The sequence below is a fragment of the Diadema setosum genome, chromosome 9 (assembly GCF_964275005.1).
Source record: "Diadema setosum chromosome 9, eeDiaSeto1, whole genome shotgun sequence".
NCBI classification, from domain to species: domain Eukaryota; kingdom Metazoa; phylum Echinodermata; class Echinoidea; order Diadematoida; family Diadematidae; genus Diadema; species Diadema setosum.
Window position 1 is genome coordinate 23,526,866 of NC_092693.1, and position 14,218 is coordinate 23,541,083.

A 14,218-nucleotide genomic window follows, 5' to 3' on the forward strand; every position below is an offset into this window, starting at 1 on the left:
CTCCGGTCTTGTTGGGTTGTGCGCATAATGATCTGCATGCATTTTTATAATACGCCTGGACGACATACCTAGGTGATAATACACTGATTGATATCACAGGTGGTCCGATATCCTTTCAGACAGGGCACGCCAAAGCCGTTTTTTTTTTTTTGGACACTTCCCTTTACCTAGGCCAGCACTTAATCATGTGCCCCATGTCTATCCCTAAAGTCTCTCAATTATCATATTACTACAGTGCACTCCCATTATAACGAAGTCCTCAGAACCGTCGATTTTCTCTTGTTATATGTCGAAATTTCGTTACGGCCGAACAATTAAATTTAAAGACTTATACAGATTGTAATTTGGGGACCTAAATTTTTATTTTGTTGTAACAAGAATTTCGTTATAACTGTGTTTTTTGTTATAACCGGAGTAAACAGTATATACCCTCCACCATGGTAATGTTTTTGGCGCGTATTTTTGATAAATGAATGTAATCATCATTTTCGCAGCATACCGTTCTCGAGTTCTGACCATAGAGCATCAACTAAAAGACAAGTTGCTAAATAGACTCAACACGGCTTTAGTATCATTGCTTTGGATACCAACCCCTTGTGCAGACATGTGATGCAATGATGACGTCATCACCTAATCACTTACGTGCGATTCTGACAGATATCCCTGATTGGCGACAGCAGGTGACAAATTCCACTACTTTCTTATTTTCTGTCCGACTTTTGTCGAAGCTTGTCACCGCCGAAGCTCATAAAACGTTACTCCTTCTACTGATAAGGTCATGCACCTTGATGGAATGTCCCGTAAATGATAAAAAGTAGGCACATGAATCTGAAAGTATGAGTGAAAAAAAAAAATCACACATTGACTGCCGCAGAACAAAAAGGACCTTGACCCCCACTTTGTCCACAAAAGCTAGAGTATTAGCGCATAATATTATCATACATGCAAGCTATTTGGCCAACACAGAAGTATGAATAGTATCTCTTGCCATTAAAAACCTCAAATGTAATGAATTCTTTCGTAAAAGTAAGCATACTGTTACGGAGGAAACAAAAGAATCCCATAAACATGAGATACTGTATTTTACTCGTCTTCTTTGTCCATACCAGGCATCTTCATAATACAACATACAATTTGTGCCATAGAGAAAATGAGTACACCGAAATTTTGTGATAACGTGACACCCAGATTAATTTGAGTACTTACAGAAATACAACAGGATCAATGAATTCAATCCAGTACACGAAATAATTTCTGTAGTCCAATATCCTTCTCCTTGCATATTATACAAACTGGTATAGTTAGGCCTACTCTCTATTCCTGTCCTATATACTACATGTCCAGACATCAGACTCTCCGGTCGTTCTGTTTCTGTATGACATGACTGTTACTGCTTTCTTGTACGAACACTGTATTGATTCATGATCATGATTTTGACGGCTCAATAGAACAACCCAACTGCCTCGTCGTGTTTTATTGCGATACGAGACAGATTTGGACAAAGGTCTGTTGTTTTGTTTGTGTTATTATCTTCTTTTTATGTCTGTATATCTTGTCCTAGTTGGGATACGCTCTTCCATTTCTGGGCGTTGTGGTTCTGACACCTTTATAGTCTGTGTCCCTTTCTCAACTTCGACATACAGTCAAACCTGTTTATAGCGGCCACCCAAGGGAGACGAAAAGGGTGGCTGTTTTAGACAGGTGGCCGCTATAGACCCGGGATCTTTAAGATGACTTTTTCTCTCATAGGGAATTTTCATTATTGGTCTCATACGGCAGGTGGTCGCTAAGGCAGGTTTAACTGTATTTCCTCTTTGCTAATAGTCTATTGTTGTATTTAAACAAATCAGTGGTTAGACGTAGCTACATGAAGACCCGGGAACTTTTTACAGAGACATTTAGCATGGAGCTCTCCATGCATTTAGTTTATACTGTTGATGGTCATGTGTCTCTTGTAAGCTTCTGTTTACACAATTCAACACGTGAATGTCAGTCCAAGACCCCCATCCGGCTTTCAGTCATCTGGTTCTGTCACGGCATAGTCAAACAACACAAGCAAATGTCATGACGTTTGTGGGGGTGGAGGGGGTGGGGAAGATAACACAAACATACATACACACAATTTCGCACATACAAGGAAAGAAAACTAACATAACGATTCATATATTGACTAATGAGACTAAGAATCAAACAGCTATACTCTTGAACCGCGAGATAAAAGACGAAGGCAGTGGCTGTAACGGGGGAGGGAGATGGCGTGACGCAGCAACAAGGTTCGTAAAGACATTTTGATTTGGTAATCCATCACCAAACCTCATCGGTCCCAGTTGTCAAATGCCTTGTCTGACCTCCTCCTTCTTCTCTGCGCGCAACCAGTTGTTGCAGCCAACTACATGTATCTGCCAACTCGGCGGCAAAAGCGCTCAGATAGAACTGCAAGCAGAGTTTTGAGAGTTATGGATCTGGGCTGATGGTGGGTGGGACACACCTTTATGATCTGTACTTGAGATGGAGGTCGGTCGAATTCATGGCGAAGATATGGCATTATATTCACTTTTATGTGGGAAGTACTTTGTAAATGATATCTTGTCAAGAAAATCCTATAGCTGAATGGAATATTACTTCTTCTTTTCTTTTTTTTTAACAAATAGAATTCCATAGTCACAGTGGAGAAAGTGGATATGCCATATCTCAACATCGCAATACGGAAAGATAGCCCCTTTGGATCAAAATGTCACCAATTTCTTGATTGGAATTCCATTGGATGTTCATATTGCGTCGAATGAATGTTCCTGTTATATCATCCCGCCCTCCCCTCCCAGTCATCATTAAATACTTTGATTTATAACAAAGTTTTAACGACACTCACGATATCCAGAATCAAGAAGAAAAAAATGCTATGGACCTGCAAATATGCATTCATTCATCTCCATACAGAATATTCGATGCAACCTAAGGGTAAGAATCAAGAAGAACTAGAAATGTCGCTATGACGACTGGTATGCCTCCGCCATAATGCATGATTCTCCTAATAGTTCTAGATAGTACATGTGGACAATGTGTGATTACATTTTCACAGTATTGGCAAAATATCAAAATGACAAGTTTGTCACAAATGTGTTGAATGTTCACCTTCCTTGACCTAGGTTTAATTGGATGAATAGGAGAGCATGTATTTGGGGATTTAAGGACTTTAACTTGACTTTGACCCATTCATACGTTTATGCATTGAGTAATTTTCAAGGTATGGATAAAAAGTGCAATTTCTGTATTGAATAGTAAATTGTTACCATTTTCATCTGGCCCGTGACCCTAAAATTCATAAGATAATCACTGTCAGGCAGAACATGCATAAATATGTAGTAAGTTTCAAGATAACTTGAGCCACCTCCGGTTAGTTCAGCACTTTCACTTGATCTTTGACCTTTTGACCTTCGAGGCAAAAAAAAAAAAAGAAAAGAAAAAAAAAACTTTCCAGAGAATCTCTATTAGGTTATACATGCATACAGCAAGTGTAAAAAAAATAATCGTGCTGGCATTGCATGAACATGAGGGAAATACTAGTAAAATTTTGAAGTGTTGCCCTTGACCTTTGACCCCTGACCTTTGACCCCATGAACCCTAAATTGTCTAGATAATCACTGCCAGTCAGTACATGTATGTATACTATGTTCCATGAAGATACCTTGAACAATTTCCAAGGTACGGAGAAAAAAGTGAAGTTTTAATATTTTCACTTGACCTTTGACTTTTGACCTTTGACCTCATGACCCCAAACTTTCACCAGAGAATCTTAATTAGGTAATACATAGGTTTCAAGTAAATATCTTCAGGCATTGCATAGATATGGTGGAAATAGTGAAATTTTATATATTTGACCTTGACCTTTGACCTTGAGCATGTGCACCCAAAAGTTGATAGGCACAACTTCACCCCCTAATGCACATACATGCCAAGTTTCATTAGGATACCTCAAAAGCTTTTTTAGTTACGCTGTCCACAAAATTCATTAGGACGGACGGAAGGACGGACGGACGGAAGGAAGGACGGACGGACAACCCGAAAACATAATGCCTCCGGCACCACTTCGTGGCGGAGGCATAAAAATACAGAAAGAGAAGGCGTGAGGGACAAAGAAAGAGATAAAAAAATTGTACTCTTGGGCATAAACATGCAAAACAGGTAGTGAGTCGAGTAACAAAACAAAACGCAATGCACACGAAAAAAAAAAAAGTGAGGGTTTTCCGTGTTTGAACCTGGTCTATACCTGGGTAAAAGCCGCTTGTTCTTTGATTTGTTTTTTTCACCCTCGTCTACCACTGCTCTATTCCACCCGTACCTCTCGGCATAAAATACCCCAAGCCAGACCTAGCCTCTCCATTCTTTCTTTAATTGGCTTCCGTCCTGACTATTTGCACGCGTTATTATGACAAGTATTTAAACACGCTATGCAAAGAAACGAGATACTCCAAACGGCGAAGCCGGGTTCTTGTCCTAAAACCGATAACTTAAATCTTGTGTTGAGAACTGATTTAGGCAATTCCACTTGGCACAGGCAGTGTGTCAAGTGCTAGCTTTTGCGGGGGTTTTCTCTTTTCTTTATCATTTCCACCTTTTTGAATTTTCTCGAGTATGTTTTTAAACCTTACACATTGCTGGAATTCTCCTGCACAATGCCCTTGCAGTGATTGATGTTTCACGAACGTGCTCAAAAAAAATCATGTTGCCTTTGTTATTTCCGAAATCAACGTCTTTGACATACCGAAGCAAGAAAGCTATAAAAACACCTATCACCCTATATGATTGTATAAAATCGCTGAAACAGTTCTCGTCAAAAACAGAATTAAAGAAAAGAAAACACATTAACTGCGAAGATTAGTTAAAAGCGTGCACAGGGCCTTGGATGTTTCTTTTATTAATTAGTGATGTCTACATGACTGGAGAATGATAATTTCATATAATTATGAAATGCTGAACACTTTTTGGTTTCGTCTAGGGCGCGATGAAATCATTCGTCGTGGCTACTTCGCAAAACTATGAGCGAAGTCTCTGCGAATATTGCATCAATAATGAAATGGGCAAGAATTTTAACTTACCTTCGTAACTCAACTTCGTGAGAAGGAAGAAGACAGCGTGAAGAGAGGTCTTCCCGCCCGTCTACAAGCGAGAGAGGCAGACGTTTAGAGAATTTCGAATCTTACTCAAGGCGCAGTATTTCACACTCCACGGCGCCAAATTGCACTTGTCAAGAATGGCGACCAGCACAGTTTCATATAATGATTGAGTCTGCTCAAATCCGTTCCCAAGAATTCGCTGCAAAGACAGAGTTAAAGGGAGAAAGAGAGGTATAGATAAAGAAGAGAGGGGAAGAGGGAGAGAGAGAGGGAGAGAGAGAGAAAGAAAGATAAAAAGAAGCTATTGTCTGCTCTTCTTGAAAGCTTGAAAATGAGGTCTCGGTTTCTAGGTCCCGCTTTGATGTCAGTGACTTCAAGACTTTCACAGGGCCAACCAGCTCCACTCCTGCTCTACATCACGCGAAGCTGCTGAACCCTCCTCAATACATTTCTACGTCTTCGGTTGAATCCTTACGACATTCAAGGCGATTGTCTCCTATTTTTTTTTTCCTTCATCGGCAGATGTATAAGCAACGATTTGTCGTCCTTCCCGGTACTCTCTCGGTGTTGGTGTGCTCTGGAAGTGAATTAATAGCATCGTAGGGCTCTGTCAAACACATTCGGGACGCTGCCGACAAGTATACACGTGACTTCGCACCGCGCACTACATCGCATCCCGGCGTGCTTTTTTTTACACATTGCATGTGACGGACTGCTCGATCCCACTCGCGTGATAAACAACTGACGATGGGCCAAGGGGGTGTCGTGCGGTCAACATCTGCCCGAGTGTATGAAAAGACGTCTACAGGACAGACAGAAATTGGCCTAAACTATAGGGGGGTTTTCCAGAGCGTGACAGCAAGCGATGGTGACGTCTCATACATCCCTCTTCCCACTTTCGTCTGTCTGTGATTGATCGAGCTCTAAACGGGCTAAAATTTACAAGAAATGAAGCCATTTTTTTTTTACATGGCGTTCCAGCTCAATCAGCACCCACCCAGAGAAGGCTGGGTGTGAGACTGTTTGAGGCGGTCGCCAAGTTGAGTTTTTCCAGGACCATCCTCATAGTCATAGATCGATCTGCTGTACTGAAATAAAGGTGTTGTGTTAACCCACGGCTCCACACTAACTTTTTGTTTGTTTGTTTGTTTGGTGGCCCATTCGAGCCACTAAAACCTTTACATCTGAAAATTTTGTGCCCCTCCCCCCCAAGAAGATATGTAGTGTCCAGAAATAAAAGCAAAATCATTTGTTTGTCTGTTTCAGGGTTAACTTATACTTACGGTTTGTGGAACAAAACTCATGACTGAGGTTGCCGTGTTGGTAGTAAATAAACACTATCGACTTAAGTAGCTTATCATCGAAACATTTTTTTTTTTTTCATTTGAAATTTATACTCGGGTTGTATTCTTCATTGCTTTGAACATGATTATACTGTACATGATCATAATTATATATACAGTGTACTTCAGTTGATTTATAGGTGCCTGTTCACAAGTTGGTCATTTCAAGCACGATAAACATGAAGAAGCAGAATATAAAGAGAGCTGATTTTGGTAATAACAATTTTGGCACACCATGTAAATGCAGATTTTAAAACTGGATTTCACCAGTAGGCCCTATTCAGGATACGAAATTCGCAACAAGGCGCAAACTTACACTTGACTTTTGACATAGCACTGTAAATTTTAAAATACGCCAACCGGTAACATTCAGATTATTGATTTCAGTTGTTTGAAGTTATATTGCGTTACAAATAGAAGTTAAAAGCTCAATTCTCATCTCCACCAATACTGTACATCCCTTTAAAGGAAATCTAAACGATCCAGTGCCTTATATATTAACGCGGAGGAAATTAAGAGTGCTGAAAGCTCGTGCTGTGATACCAGTAATCTATAATTGAACAAATTGTCAGATTCATGGACGGCAATTTTATATTCTTGATATCAAACCGGCACAGCAATCGTCAAAAATTGATCGCAAGCAATTCAATCTATAGCAGCGGCACCGAAGGGGAAAAGACCAACTATGAGAAAAATGAAATATCATCTCTCAATTGTTCACGTTATAACCATAGTGTCACAATACATAAGTAGAAAAAACGGTGATTTCATTTTATCAAAGGATATCATACGCACGTTCTAGCTTATTCTCTTTATTCCACAAAATGAAATTTAAGTAATCACTATCATAATAACACAATTTATTGCCTTTTTAGGAGACAAAGGCAATGCAATCGCAGATAGGTGATTGCTTGGCTCTCACATCGAAAAATAAATAGCACGAAATGGGCGTGCATATTTCTTTTTTTTTTTTCTATGTACAATGTGTGGTGAGCACTCGCTACCTGAGAAACACGGGACATCGAAATGTTAAATGTCGAAAATAAAAACGCAGATATGTTTGTGTTAGTGCTTTACTTATTATTATCAATTTGGTTATTATCTGACCTTTTATACATGTACAAAGCTCCCTGGTGTAAATTATTTCGATTTTTTTTTTATTGAATCTGATTGACAAATTGTCCTACATTGTAAATAACCATCGAATTGATCAGTGTCTTAGTAAAATTGTAGCAGCCATGTGTGATTTAAATAAATAAATGAATATATATATACATATATATATATATATATATATACATATATCAATTATGTGTGTGTGTGGGTATATATATATATTATATATATATATATATATATATATATATATATATATATATATATACATACATAATCAAATGTGATGTGCTTACATATTCGGACATGATTTGAACCTACGATCTCCTCTCAAGAATTATATTATTTTGTATGCTTTAAGGATTTAGAACCAGCACCGGCTGTCAGCGGAAGCTTGGTGGTCAAGTGGTATGACGCCTGTACGGTGATCAGGAGGTCGTAGGTTCGAATTCTGCCCGAGTATATGTATGCCCATGATTTTTTTTATCATGGCTACTGTGCTAAAACACTGATTACTTCGTTGCTTATTTACGTCGATGATGAAGGGAAATTGCCAGTCAGTTGCAAATCCCTGCATGGTCTTGCCGATAAATGAAGACAAAATGTACGACCAGCTGACCACTTATTCGCTTCTTAGCCGGCGACTCGACCATTCTGTTGTGACGTCATCTCCCTACTGGTCGATGGCAAGGCCAAGACGACATGGTCACTTCGGACTCGTGTTAGCTCTTCCGCCCCAGAGTCAACACCCTCTGACAGAGGTAACAACAAACAGAGACGAAAGGCAATCACAGACAAAAGATGTAATTGTGTGGCGAAGATAAACCAACAACATGGGAGCGACCCCTGCAAACACGACATCGGCAGAATATGTATAATGCAATGGGGTTATGTTTTCTTTCATGGTTTAAAATGATCTACTTTCGCTGTAATGTGAAAGCGTGGTGCCTTATGTAATGGTTACAACAGATCTGATTAGGGCCGTTAGCAGAGTCATTTTATGTATTAAGTATAACAAATAAGGGAATCAATTACGGTATATACAATGCATTGTTACTGCTCCTTTAAGGGAACCCAAACCCAAAGAGCAATGTGGAGTGAGTGAAAGCAGCAACATTAATAGAACACATCAGTGAAAGGTTGAGGAAATCGGACAATCGATGCAAAAGTTATGAATTTTTAAAGTTTTGGTGTTGGAACCGCGGGATGAGGAGACTACTAGAGGTTATGACGTATATGTGTGGACAACATATAAAGAAAATTCCACAAAAATTCACTTTCCTACCACAATGAAAGAGCACTTGACTAACCGCTTTCAGAAAGCAGGGGAGTAATTGCTACCCTTAACATTATGTCAATCAAGTTGATGGAGTGTGCAATTTTCATGAAAAATGATTTTTTGTGTGTGTGGAATTCGATCCCTTTATAAATTTCTTAGTCTCCTAATCCAGCGTTTCCAACATCAAAACTTTAAAAAATCATAACTTTTGCATCGATTGTCCGATTTTCCTAAAAGTTTCACTGATATTGAAATATCGTATCGAAAGGCTGCTCTACGACGAAAAACAAAAACAAAAAAGTCCGCACGTGCATCGTGTATCAGAGTAGGCCCAATTACGGTCAGATTAAAATAAAGTGGTTAAATACAGTGCACTCCCTCTGTAACAAACATACATGGTTATTACGAAATTCTGGTTACAACGAAGTTAAAATTCAGATCACCCAATCATCCGTTATTATTGTTGTCATTATTCTTTATTGTTCGATTATCACGAAATAAATTACAGGTCCCAAGGACTTCGCATTACGGGAGTTACAGGCAGTGTCTAAAATAACGATCAGCATGCACCCGTATACGCATTTCTGTCAAAGTTGTGACGATTTGAATTTCAATTTCCTTCTTGGGACGTGTTGTGAGGGGCTGTCCTTTATGATATGGGAAATTCAGTATTGGCATACACACAATATGTACTAGTACAGTAATCAACCCGCGGTGCAAATTACGTGGAGATATGTAGCGTATTGAGAGTGTGGTCACAAAAGTCAGTGTTGGCATACACACAATATGCACTAGTACAGTAGTCAACCCGCGGTGCAAATTATGTGGAGATAGCGTATTCACAGTGTGGTCACACTATTATATTTATACATATTATGTGGCTTACTGCTTAATTAACAATAACAGATTAGTGCACAGGGGCTTATTTGAAAATAATGAGGTTTTAGATGAGGAAAAAAAAAAGAAAAACGATTAAACGATTTTTAGAAAAAAAAATAATATCTTATAATCAATTAACACGGGGGAGGGAGGAGCTATGATGACAACACGGTGACGTTGCTTTGGTTTGGTCTTCCAATCCGTTCTTAATACTCGTTTCGCTTCTTTTGCGTTTCATCAGGAAAAAAAGAAAGAAAAAGTAGACATTGTTTCAGCATATGGTTTCAGGTCTTACTTGTACACCCCAGGCGATTCCCGTTACGTGTATATGGGAATCCTCGGGTCCGGCAGTTTTATTTCGTTATATCGAAATTTCGTTATAGCCCGTCACAGCCGAACAATGAGGTATATAAAAAAAATACATAGATGATATTTGGAATTGCTTTGTTTTGTTTTTGTTTTGCTTTTTGTCACACGTGTTTTTCATAGGCTGGGAGACACTAACTTTAAATGAATAAGACAAAACAAAACAAAACAAAATTAAACTCACCAGACAACAGTTCATTATTGAAAGTTTATTCACGTTCAAAGTCGATTTTATACACAATAGTGTCTTACAAAGAACCACACAAGCAACATTCATGGAATGCGGTTTTTTATCATCAGTGATATTTTGTACATAACTGACTTTACAAAATTGACATAAAACAGTTCACACTTTGTACATCTCTAATCAATCGACACAAGAGGCGTTAGTACTGGTATCATTTTATAGTATGCATTATAAAAGCAGTCTCACGACTGTGCTAACTGTACATACGATTACAGGAAACGATAGTCTATAATAATTATACTTAGTATTAAAAAAAAAACAACGCATCATATACAAGGTAGGAAAAAAAGGTCAAAGTGGACATATCAGTCGTTAAATTTCACGACGCAAATCGTGACACATGTGTTCGTACATTTGCAATTATTCACTCAAGGCTGGTAATGTATAAGATGCATCATAAATGTACACGGTATAGGCCTAAGCTCATATAGACAGATACATAATCTGGGCTTCAAGAAAATGACACACATCCTTGTATGTCGGTTGTTATACATATTGTGCAATTACGACATTGCGAAATTCACAAGTTATGTGGGGATTTTTGGCAAGTGTTTGGACAATTATAATGTTCTATTCACTGCAATCTACGAACAAAGCATTCAGCAGAGTATTGATTTCCTTAGCTTCAAGGCAGGAAATTATCAAATGGGATAATTTAACGTACATTGGGAACGTTACTTGACTGGCCACTGAAATAATAGAAGTCGACAATATATTACGACAAAGAAAATCTATAAAATGTACAACAGTATGAGTACGATTAAGACACAATTTTATGAACACATTATACATAGAATTGGCATCAATTTCAATATAATGTACATGACATACAAAAAAAAAGATGTTCCTAGATTTGCATATGCTCATGTATATATACATATATATATATATATATATATATATATATATATATACGTGTATATAGATAAATCTACACAAAGCTGAAACAACGGACATTGAGGAGAATCACACGAAAGCAATGCAGTAACGATATCGTTAATTTTAATGTTTTGAGTGGTTGACTGTTTAGAAACTATACAGGGAAGAAACAAAAATATGATAATTTTGCTTATCTGTCGAGAAAGCCAGCGAAGATTACTTATTCCTCTGCATGACTGTATGGAATCACCATGGAGCTACCAGGAATCTGGTTTCTCAAACAGACAGACACACGGATCCGCTTTTACTGATTTAGTTTTTTCATGATTCTAAACGATGTGATAGCGCGAGCTTAGTTGTTTGTGAATACATGGCTCACACAGGGATAGACAGCAATCCTTAATGTACTGTTTTGCGTTTGTTTCTGTTTCGTTTTTGTTTTTTGTTTTTTACTTTGAGAGATGCCACGCCCACATATATCCACGCTATCTCCAATGTTAGATCGACATCACAGAAGTATCTACAGCCTTACGACTATGATGCACTCATAAACGTCATGATTGAAAGAATGATAAGTAAAATAATTATATGAGATTAAAAATAATGAAGACGTTGAAGGCCATATTTTTATACATTATCACCTTTAATAGCTTGACATAATGAGATCTTGAAAATCGAATTACAGGAGAAAGAACAGACGCACTTTACATTGCAGCCTCATTCTGCACGATAATACATTTTCTTTCTTTCTTTTTCCTCGTAGGGTCTATACGTATTAAATATGAAGAGAAAAAATGCGAGCATATATATATATATATATATATATATATATATAATTTCCTTTGCTATGGATAGCGGGTATATAGATCGTCATGTTTACTAGTAATCTATACATATAATGCCCATAGTTATCTGTGAAAGACATGAAGCAGCACGAGCAAGCATCTTGATTGCAAAGGCCACCGTGCCAGCAGACATGATACACTGACGCCCTTATACATTATACCACACAATCGTTACGATATCAATACTCCATCAGGTATAACAGGAAATGCGTATGACTATGCAGTTAGGCAGATCACCCAGAAAACAACTCTCATTATACCGTTTCATGGAACTCACGTATACGTTTATAACCCGTCTCCTATAGCTGCTCCGCTCCCTTCAGTAATACGGTACAAATATTACAGTATATGCATATATCGTGGGGATAATGAAGCACAATTTACGTAATGCTCCGTGCTCATTTCTCTGGAATACGGAAAAGGTTATACAGCGCACTGTCGTTTAGTATATAAAATATCAAACATAAATCCTCCGTGCGTGGATGGTTGAGACTCCGCAAATGTTAACACTATACCTTACTTTTCGTCTCACGTTCAGACTCCAAAATTGGCTTTTTATATGTGACTTAGACGCTCACGTGGTCCACACAAGTCTATGCATGTGATGAACAAAAATGATAACGTAGCAGACATATATAATATTATATTTGTAATATCTATACACTTCTGTATTTCTCTCAAATGACTTCTGTTTTGCTTTCCAATGAAACTTTTCATGTGCAAACAACATCATAAATCTGTTGTTTTTTTTTTTCGTTGTTGTTGAAAGTACATTTGTGATAATGGTATACGAGGGTATACACTGTATTACGTTCCACTATATCAAGGTCCATTAAGTAGCTTCCGCAGATCACAATAGCTCGATGAAAGTTTTAGAGACACAATGCAACCAAGAAAAAAAGGAAGAACATTTTATTCTCGTAATGCTGGATAAGGTATCTAAAGAGTTATACACAATATTGCCTTTGCGATCTCTCCGTTGTGACAGTCAGACAAAGCAAGCGAACATAATTACCATTATTAAAATCACTCACGAATGTAGGCCTATATTCTTCGGTAAGATTCACGACTAGGATATTCAAGTAAACCGCTGACTATCTAAACTACCTGTTCAGTGATTAAAACAGTATACCACGACATTGCTATAACACGGGTGATTATCATAATACTCTTGACACACCAGAAATATACTGCATTTTCACAAGGTGATTATTATGATTAGAAAGGCACTTGGTAGACTGAAATCTTTAGGCATTACAACAAAACGTCATACAACCACGGAGATATTTCGTCTGCTTTTGGCAGAGGATAATTTTATGCTATTTGCGCATCCCCGACTTGCATTTTGACTGTCAAGAAAAATCAAGTCATTACAGACAGAGGAAAACTACGCAAATTCGTAAATCGTGTTGTCATTTTCGTACATGAAAAAAACTGTACCACGAATCGTGATAACAGCAATTTCAAAATTGGTCATAATACAGCGCATACCCGTCGCAACGAACACGATTATCAACGAAATTTCGTTACGACGAAGTAAAACCCAGGTCCTAAACTTATCATCATTTAAGTTTATGGGGTAAAATTCGCTTATGACGAACACGATTACAGCAAAATTTTTGTTCTTTCCAAGCGCCACTGACAAAGAAAAACTAAAGAAATGTGCTTCGTTTCCATGAATTATCGCTTACGACTTTGCATAGCATTACAAAAATTTTACATTTAGCGGCTCTAAACGCTAAACGCTTCAAATTTCAGTGGTATCGCACTGGGTTCGCTCCCTGGGTCACACACCGTTTCCGAAGAAAGCTTTGCGTTATTCTAATTATGTCAGTCCGAAATGAAATAAAGTTCGTTATTCCGAAACACACATATTACGTGTATAAGCCCCTATTAAACATAGATGTTCTTTAATCCGACTATGAAATAGGTTTTGTCATTGCGAGCATTTGAGGCGCTATTCCGAGGGTCCGTTATTGTCAAGGTTTGTCAATCCAAATTATCATGAAAAAAAAAATATTCGTTATTACTAAGTTTACTTAATTCGAAAAATTATAGAAATTTTCGTTATTCCTAAGGTGCGTTGAAAGGAAAATGAAAAAGGTTCGTCAATCCAAAAAAAGGAAGAAAAAAACAAACACAGAGTATAC